Here is a 9,203-nt window from a genome sequence, read left to right as displayed (position 1 = left end):
CCTAAATACCCATTTCTAAGTCTCTCTTCAAAAATTTGAGCATCTTCATTTTAAAAAAAAATCATTAATACAAGTACTTGGAATTGGTGATGCCGGAACTTGGCCTACATTTCTGAGTCTGACCCTAAGATGAAAATTCAAATGTAATATAACGTGAGTTAATGACCTGACCCATGGCAGCAGAACTGCGCCACCCCGTCCAAGCATGTTAGTAACTTTGTCCTTAGGACTGTCTGATTCTGTATTGCTGGTTTCACAAGAAGGCTAGGGATGGCAGTACACTGGGGGTTGGAAGGAGGCTGCATAAACCTGGTCTCTGTGAAGCATCCTCCAGGAGCTGGGCCATGCATGAGCCACTGAGGCCCTCCTGAAGCTTCCTCTCTGTACCCATCAACCACTCCGAGAGACTCTGTGGTCCTGTTGGAAGACTGGATGGCAGGGGCTACTGTTGCTACCTGTTAAGTCAATAAATAGTTATCAAACATCTGCTCTTTGCCAGGCACTGTTCTAGGTCCTAGGGATGCACAGTGACAGGACAGACAAGGTCTTGTCATTTTAGAGCTTACATTTTAGAGGGAGGAGACAATGAACAAATCAACACGGAAAGTATCAGCTAGTAGTAAGTGCTATGTTGAAAATTAAAATAAGTTAATATAACAGATGATGGTGTGGATTCTTTAGGTTTGGGAATTGTGGAGGTTTCTCTAGGTAAATGGTATTTCAACTGAAAAATAAATGGCAAGAAGGAACCAGCCTTGGACAAATCAGGGGAAGAACATTCCAGACAGAGGAAAGCCAGGTGCAAAGGCAGCAAAGGCAGCAAAGGCAGCAACAAGCATGTGTGTGGATCACAGACTAGTGAGAAGGCAAGTGGTATGAGGCCAGGGAACTGGACAGGGGCCAGAGCACACTGGGCTTTGGAATTCAGAATGAGGGTTGTGGGTTTAATTCTAAATATGTCGTGCAGCTTTTGGAGGGGGTTTAAACAGAAAAGTGGGGTGATCTGATTTCTGTTTTTAAAAGATAGCTCTGGTTACTGTATGAAGAATAGGTTTTAGAAAGCAGGCACAGAGGCAGAGAGCAGTTAACAAACTACTGCAACCAACCAAGCAGCCATCCAGTGAGAGATGAGGTTGTCTGGGTAAGGCGGGAGTGGTGGAGAGGAGAGAACAGAAGGATTCTGGACATGTTTTGGGAGAGAGCCATCAGAACTTGCTGGTGATTGGGTGGAAGGGGAAGGGAAGGACAGCAACTGTCCCTACTGACCAGCAACTGTCCCTAGTGACCCCTAGTTGTCTGAATAACTGGTAGATGGAGAAGACTGCAGGAGGAGCAGGTTTGGGACATGTGACAATCTAAAAACCTGTCTCCAACTTCTTTGATGCTCCTTCCATGCAAAGTTGGGGGCCTTTTGCCCTCCCCTTGAACCTGGGATCTGTGACTGATTAACCAATCTTATATGGCAGAAGTAACATTTTACTAGTACCGGGGCCCAGGACTTAAGATACTGGCAATTTCCACTTCGTCTTCTTGGGAAACTCACTGGGACTTCAGTCACCGGGCCTTGGGGAAGCCATAGCAGGTCGTGAAGAGAAACCAAGCCCTCCCCATCTCCCCACAGCCCAGCTGACTCCCAGGTGACAGCTGGCAAAACTTGCCAGCTAACCTTAGAAATGGATTCTCCAGCTGATGCTTCACTGAGCAGTCCCCGTTGAGCCGTACCAAAATGACAGACTTGTGAGCAAAATCAATGATTATTGTTGTTTTAGTCAGTAGGCTTTGGGTGCTTTCTTATGCAATAATAAGACACTGGGAAAGAAGAGAAGATCAAGAGTTTAATTTTGGCCATTCTAAGTATGACATGTCTATTAGGTATCCAAATGAAGAGTTCAAATAGGCAACTGGTTCTATGAAGTCCCAGGAGCGCTCAGGGCTGGAATATTAATTTTAATGTCACAGAATAAAGAATGAGACGGGTTGAGGTCACCTGGGAAAAGTATGTAGATAAAAGAAGACCAGTCAACGCTGAATTCTGGGGTTCCCTGTGTGGCCACAGGGACAGAACTTACAGGAGCTGTTGATGAAGTAAACAGGAAGAGGTCAGAGCTGAGCTTTGCCTTCCTTCCACGAGAACAAGTTTTGTGGGAGAACTCTGAGTGGAAGAGGAATCTGTACATGTCCTTCCCTCCAGCTGTGGGTATTGTTCTTGAGCCATTTACTGAAGTGCTGCTTTTATGGCTTTAGCCACGTTTCCCTTGAGCTTCCAATGCTAATAAAAGAGTGCTTGCCTTTTCACACGAACAGATGATTATCTTCACTTTGGAAAATTGCTTCCTCTGAATCATTCTCTGAGCTGTTGAGTGTGTCATCTGTAGGCACTCACTGGATTTAGGTTTGCAGGTGATTTTATAACTGTCATGTGGAAACTTGGGAAAGGCAGCAGCTGCACCGCACAGAGCAAGGAATTGTGGATCTTTGCAGGAAGATGCACCAGGGCTGCTGCACGCTGCCCACCACTGCAGACCACTGCAGCCAGTGGGCCTGTGCTCCGGGAAACCCTGGGCTCCCTCCTGCACACCTCGATCTCCTCCTCAACTCAGAAGACATGCCTCTTACTGGGGCTGTCAGTATCTCTGCTTCTTTTCACGCAGGAGGATGGATCCCAGGAGCCTTACCCAAGTCTACATCGCTCTTAGTCAGTATTTGGGAGGCACACGGATTAGGTGAGGCTGGAGTAAAGCATTTCCTCACCAAGTCAGGGGAGCCTTGTTACCTGTGGCCTTCTTGCTAGGCAAGCCATCAGCTGCCTCCAAATCCAGGTCCTGGGCGTTGCCACTAGGAGCCCGTCCACAGGAAATTAGAAGCCTTGGAGAGGCTTCCTCCCTGTGTCATCTTCTACTCCAGGGGCTTGTGAACCCAGCTCAGGGGTGTCCTGGATATTTGTGGTAACATGCTTCCTTCTCCCTTCAGGCAGTCCTGATCAGCCTACAGGAGACCAACATCAGGAGCCTGATGGCCCAGCAAGGCTGCTCCTGTGATTGACAGCTATAAAGACATAACTACTCAGCAGGGATCACTTTCCAGAGAACACAGGATTGAAATAGATTTAGAAAGTGAAACCACTCATTCACAGGCAGGTTGCTCTAGCTGAATAAAAGGGATACAAATTAAACCCACCTACTATAAACAGTGATCATAACTCGGCATTGCTTGGTTTTCAGAGTATCTCATTAGGGGAATGGACTACAGACCTTAGTTACTAATAATTCTTTGTTACGTGTTTGCTCATTCATTCATTTATACAACATATTTACTGAGGGCTTACAAAGTGCTAGGTATTGAGGAACCTGTGATCCTGTAATGAGCAAAATGCTCTTGTGGAGTTTAGTTTCTAGTGGGGGGAGACAGAAAATAAACAAACATGGTAAAGTCAAGTGTGATAACTGCTATAAAGAAAATTTAAAAGGGTGAAAAGATAAAAGTATGAGGAGGTGGTGGGAGGGAGCTGCTACCCTAGATAGGGTGAGCTCATCATTGGAATCATGAATCCAGCCCCCTCCCAGGGCACTGGCTCCGTAAACCAAGCCTGGCAGCACTGGCCCTGGCAAGTTCCTCTACCCACCCAGCAGGAACTTGACAGTTTGGCTCAGGCCAGGCTGACGAAAGCTCCAGCTTGTGAACAAGCCATTTTGCAATTCCTAGAACAGATGCCACCTAGTGGTTGTAAATGGAATCCACCTGTGTTTCAGTCATCCCTCTGCCTTGGAGCTTAAGTAACCTTGGAGCTTAAATGCTCATAATTCAAGACAAGATGTTACCAATGGGATGTTGGGGACTAGGGCTGTGGTTTGACAACTGATTGCATGTTGTTTCAAACAGCCCTCGGAATATATCTGTTTAGATCTTTTCCTTCCCTCTGCCTGGCCTAATGACTAATGACCAGGTGAGAAGTCATTGATCTTAAGGTCCTTTCAAACTATCAGCAATTCTCTGAAACGCATCCATGTCCAAAGACACACCCCCCCCACATTCATTCATTCATTGTTATGGTCTCGGCACCATGCTAGGCTGGATACATATTCCTGAGACAGGAGGAAAAAGGACTTGAAAGAATGGGGTGGGGGGGAGGTGGGCTTCCCTGGTGGTGCAGTGGTTAAGAATCCGCCTGCCAATGCAGGGGACACAGGTTTGAGCCCCGGTCCAGGAAGATCCCACGTGCCGCAGAGCAACTAAGCCTGTGCGCCACAACTACTGAGCCTGCGCTCTAGAGCCCGCGAGCCACAGCTATTAAGCCTGCTCACCTAGAGCCCGTGCTCCACAACAAGAGAAGCCACCGCAATGAGAAGCCCATTCACCACAACAAAAGAGTAGACCCTGCTCGCGGCAACTATAGAAAGCCCACACACAGCAAGGAAGACCCAAGACAGACAAAAATAAATTAAAAAAAAAAGAATGCAGGGGAACAATCAGTCCAAAATTGTAATCTTGTGTAATTTTCACCACGTGTCGTTTCAAGAGCTAACACAACCCACTGACTTGGACTGTCTTATGATCCTATATTTTATCCTAGGACTGAAGGATAACTTTGAGGCATAGTTTGGAGTTTTCTGTCTTTTCCTTGTGCAGCGCAAAAAGCAGAAATACAAGCCTACCTCAAATCTGAGCTTTGGTACTATCTTTGCCTTATTATACACACTTTGTGGTTGAAAAAAAATTAATAGTTTCTGAGCAGAAAATGGAACCAATGCCCCAGGGAGGATAGACCCAGCAATGTGTGACTGACACAGTCATGGCCAGCAGAAGAGTGTGGTGGTAAAGAGTGTGAACTTGTGGTGAACCCTGGCCGGGCCTGCTGGGCTCAGCCCTCTGCAGCCTTGTGTGTAACTCACTGTGCATGACCACAAACTGGTCATCATTACACAGTGCCAGTGCAGCTGCAGTAAATGATGCCTGACCATTGCATAAAACTGTGGACAATATAGCCAGATGGTAATGGTGGCAAAGGAAAAATATGTGCTCAGAATCCCAATGTTAGGTCCAGGTGACTTGGCTTGAGGAAGGCAGCTTTTAGCAGCCACATCAGGCACCAAAGCTGAAGTTTTGAGTGATGTGGGTGCAACTATAAGAGGCTTGGTAAACCCTCACTCGGGGTTTCCAACGAGGAACTAAGGGGACTCAAGCAGTATGACTCACCCAATATTCCCCCTCTCAGTATTCCTAATGTACTTTTCTGAGAATGCATTCTTTCTGTTTATCTTAGTCAATGATTTCTCAAAGATTTATGTTTCATAATGTTCATTTTCTCCAAGACTCCCATTATGTCCTCTGCAGTACCTGGATTTGTATCCCAGCTCTGCCACTTAATAGCTGTGTGACCTTGCACAAGTTACTTGACCTCTCTGTGCCTCAGTTTCCTCATATAGTAAATAAAGAAAAAGATAGTACTTACTGGATAGGGTTGTTGAGAGAATAAATGAGTTCACACATGGAAAACTCTTAGAAAACTACCTGGAATGTAGTATGGGCTCAATAAATGTTAACTATCATCATCATTATCATCTTCCACCAGTTCAGACTAGAGAAGTTAAATCCAAGTTACATTTTAAAAATGGGTTCGTACTCTGCTAGTTTCTCCCATTTCACTGAAATAGAGAATCCTTTAGTTTCAGGCTTTCTAGTAGGATGTGTTCTAGGACCAGAAGAATTGGCGCCTGAAGTAGGAATGAAAGGCCATAATGCCTGACTTGGGTTCTTCCACAGGACCTTCTGAAAACCCCTATTCTCCTGAGCTGGAAAGGAGAAATGTGTTCTTCCAGTCTCCTAAGACTATCTCTCTCAGATCAGAAACAGTACCCATATCCAGAGACCTGTCAGTCTTACACTTTCTGGAGGCCATCTTCACAGGTCTGTTTCCAGACGGTAGAGCTCTCCCCTGGCCTCTGGTTCTCGCCCTTTCTCCAGGTTCTCTACCTATGTTGGACAGAGGAAGGAAAGAGGAACAGGACTCATATTTATCGAGGGCTCACTTTGTGCCAGGCCCTTTGCTTTACATGTTATCTTATTTAAACCACACAGAGCCTGGCCAGATGGATAAACTGAGGCTCAGAGAGCTGCAGAAACTTGGCCATGGTCCCACAGCAAGCAAGGAGCAGAGCTGGGATTCAATGCCAAGCCTCTTTCCACCCGACATTCTCGCTTGAGATACTGAGACTCCCCCCCACACTTTTCTGTCCTCTTTCGCTATCTCCTTTGAGATTACATCCTGTCCTCATGCCAGGAAACGAAACAAAATCACTGCGGACAGGAATGGATCCAACGTTGGAGAACACCAGCGGGGCTGCCATCGGTCTTGTCTTATGAGGCTATGGTGACACTGGCAATTACCCGGAAGGAAGAAGACAGAAGTAACGCTTGGCTTTGCGTTAACCTGCCAAAGTCGACAGTCTTCAGGGCTGGGTGTCAACTTGGGGGCAACGTGTCGCCAGAGATCCTGGTAGACATACAACACCTGCGGGAGACAGCTGTTTGAAGAATCTTCCTGCCAGAGGGATTTGGAGTGGTACTGAGGGCACCAGAGGAAGAAGGGGACTCTGCAGCTACAGGGATGGAGATGGTGAGTGAAGAGGGAGCCGGGCAGTGGCCATTACTTCCAGGGTGTGCCCAAGGGCAAAGTCAGAGCAAAATATGCATGGGTGGGAAGGGAAGGGGGATGAAAGTTCCTTGACTGTCTCCTCTTTCTCCTCTGATCTTCTCATCTACTTTTCTTGACTCTCACCCCCACCACTCATCTGTAGACCATTTTCAAAGGTCTCCCTGTTACCTGAAGACCCAAAAGAGAGTTTCTAGGTGAACAGATTATAAGCCTGGAGCTGCTGACAGCCATCACACTAGAAGAGCTGGCCTACAGTGGCATCAGCTCCGAGTTGAAACACAGTGTTAATGTTGTTTGAGCCCCTGGATTCAGCCATGCCTGAAACCCCTGCACTTTTAAATTAAGGGGACAGTTTTCCTTTTTTAAAAAAAAATTGAGGTATAGTTGATTTACAATATTGTGTTCGTTTCAGGAGCAAAAAGTTTTCATTTTTGCTTAGGAAATTTTCAACTTGGTTTCCTGTCACTTATAATAAGAACAACATGAATAAAATCCTAACTGAAGCAGCATCAGCTTATCTAGCATAATTTTCCAGGACATACCCTCTTTAACAGCCAAGGCAGGATGTTGAGGATTTTAGAACAGAATTTAAAACAGAATTTACTTCACATGGTAAATCCAGAATCCAGAGACACCACAGAGAGGAAGAGAGGAGGCCAGCTGCTACCCCAGGAGGCCCTGGTTCCAGGGAGGGGGCGAGACACTCAGGTCTGTAGGGAGGCTTGGAGGAAGCATAGGCCAGGGCCCATTCTGAGGCTCAGCAATCCTGAGACTGTCCCAGGTAATTACGGTAGCTACCTTCTGCTGAGCCCTTACTACATGCCACAGTGTGCTATGTGTATTATTATTTCATTCAATCTTCACAGCAGCCCTGAGAGGTAGATACATTACTAGCATTTTCTAGACGAGGAGCTAAAACTCAGAGTGGTGAAGTAACTTAGTAACTTACTAGTTGCATAGCTAGTAAGTAGAAGAGCAGGGATTCAAACCTAGTGTATCAAACTCCAAAACCTGTGCTTTTAACAACTATATTATAGTTTTTTCTAGATGGGTCAGTAGGGCAGGGGAGGTGGGCTATATGGAGAATTAATAATGATCTTTCCTTGATACAGCCTTCCAGAGTTTACAAAGCCCAATTTTATAAGCAATCTTGCTGCATCCATTTTACAGATGTGGAAACTGAGGCTTAGAGGTAGGAAGTGACTTGCTCAAAGTCATTTGGTCAAACGGGATAAACTGCCCAGAGGTCTGCAGTCTGCAGTTTACAGGGAGTGGGGTTGGCCTCATACCTTGCCCCATGCTTAAGAGCAGTGATGGTATCAGTCTGGCTGAGGAAGATCTCTGAGAGATGAGGGGACCAGTAGGTGTTGTGGCCATAGATCCAATTGCAGAACACAAACCCCGCTATAGCAAAGAGCTCTGCATTCACAAAAAGACTCAGCTCCAGCCAAGGCTCTATTTATTTTCCCATAACACTTGATATGGACAAATTCCACTTCAATCAGAGACATTCAGCTCCTGGTTTTCTGGGTAGGGGTGTGGGGGGAATCTCGCTATGAAAAGAGCCCCTTTCTTCTGTCGGGCCATCCCCAACAAAAAGCCTGCAAGACTGAGCTGAGCTGCCTGCGGATGGGGAGTTGGAATCTGCCTGCCTGGCTTCCTCTCAGAGGAAAGTAGCTGTCCTGGCTGGAGCCCCAGGGGCCCTCACTTTTGGACCTGTCCTGATGCTTTGCTGAGCTCAGAGGCACCTATCCTAGAGAGACAAGGCAAGGCTGTCTTTTACCATTCCCTGGGCGACTCAGGCCTGGAGGAGTGACTAGGCAGGGATCCAGGCGACAGGACAGAAGGGCCCAGGGCAGCCACTGTTGTTCACTGCTGGAAGTGTGCCAGGGAACTGGAAGGTGAGCTACAGTCCCATCCCCCCCTTTGCCCCCCTCCAGGAAGCTGTGCGCTCAATGTGTGCTGGGGGACAAGGAATCCCTGGGGCTTCCTTGAAGCCAGGTGAGCAGCCTTCTGACCTTCTGGATTTATTTCCCCACAGGAATATGTGAGCTCTGAATCTAGGACAAGTGCTGAAGGCAGGAACTGAGGGAAAGAAGCAAGGTCAAACCCAGCCCTTCCAGGTCTGGGAAGTCCAGCACAGGTTCTGGGGGCAGACAGTCTGAGGTTAAAATCCCAGCTCTACCTCTTGCTTTCCTCAGATAAGACCTTACCTTCTTGCTGTACTTATACTAGTATTTACTGAGTGCCTTCTGTGAGCTAGGGATTCAATGGTAAGCAAAAAATGGACTCAGTTGCCTTCTTGGAGCTTACAGTTAATTAAGGAAATAAATATTAACCAAACAACCAATAACGCCTCCGCCACTACCACCAAAAAAAGTGGTATGTCCAGGAGAGATGCGTAGTTTATAATTAAGAAGAACTCACTCCCTCTGGGAGGTTAGAGAAGGCTTTCCTAAAGACATGACAGTGGATTTGAGGTCTGTTTACTACACAGGTTTGGAGGGGACATTCCACACAGAGGGAACAGGATATTCAAAGGTCAGCCATT

This window comes from Mesoplodon densirostris, chromosome 7 (assembly GCF_025265405.1).
Source record: "Mesoplodon densirostris isolate mMesDen1 chromosome 7, mMesDen1 primary haplotype, whole genome shotgun sequence".
Classification (NCBI taxonomy): domain Eukaryota; kingdom Metazoa; phylum Chordata; class Mammalia; order Artiodactyla; family Ziphiidae; genus Mesoplodon; species Mesoplodon densirostris.
The sequence above is the reverse complement of the archived record's forward strand: the minus strand, read 5'-3'. Positions refer to the sequence as shown.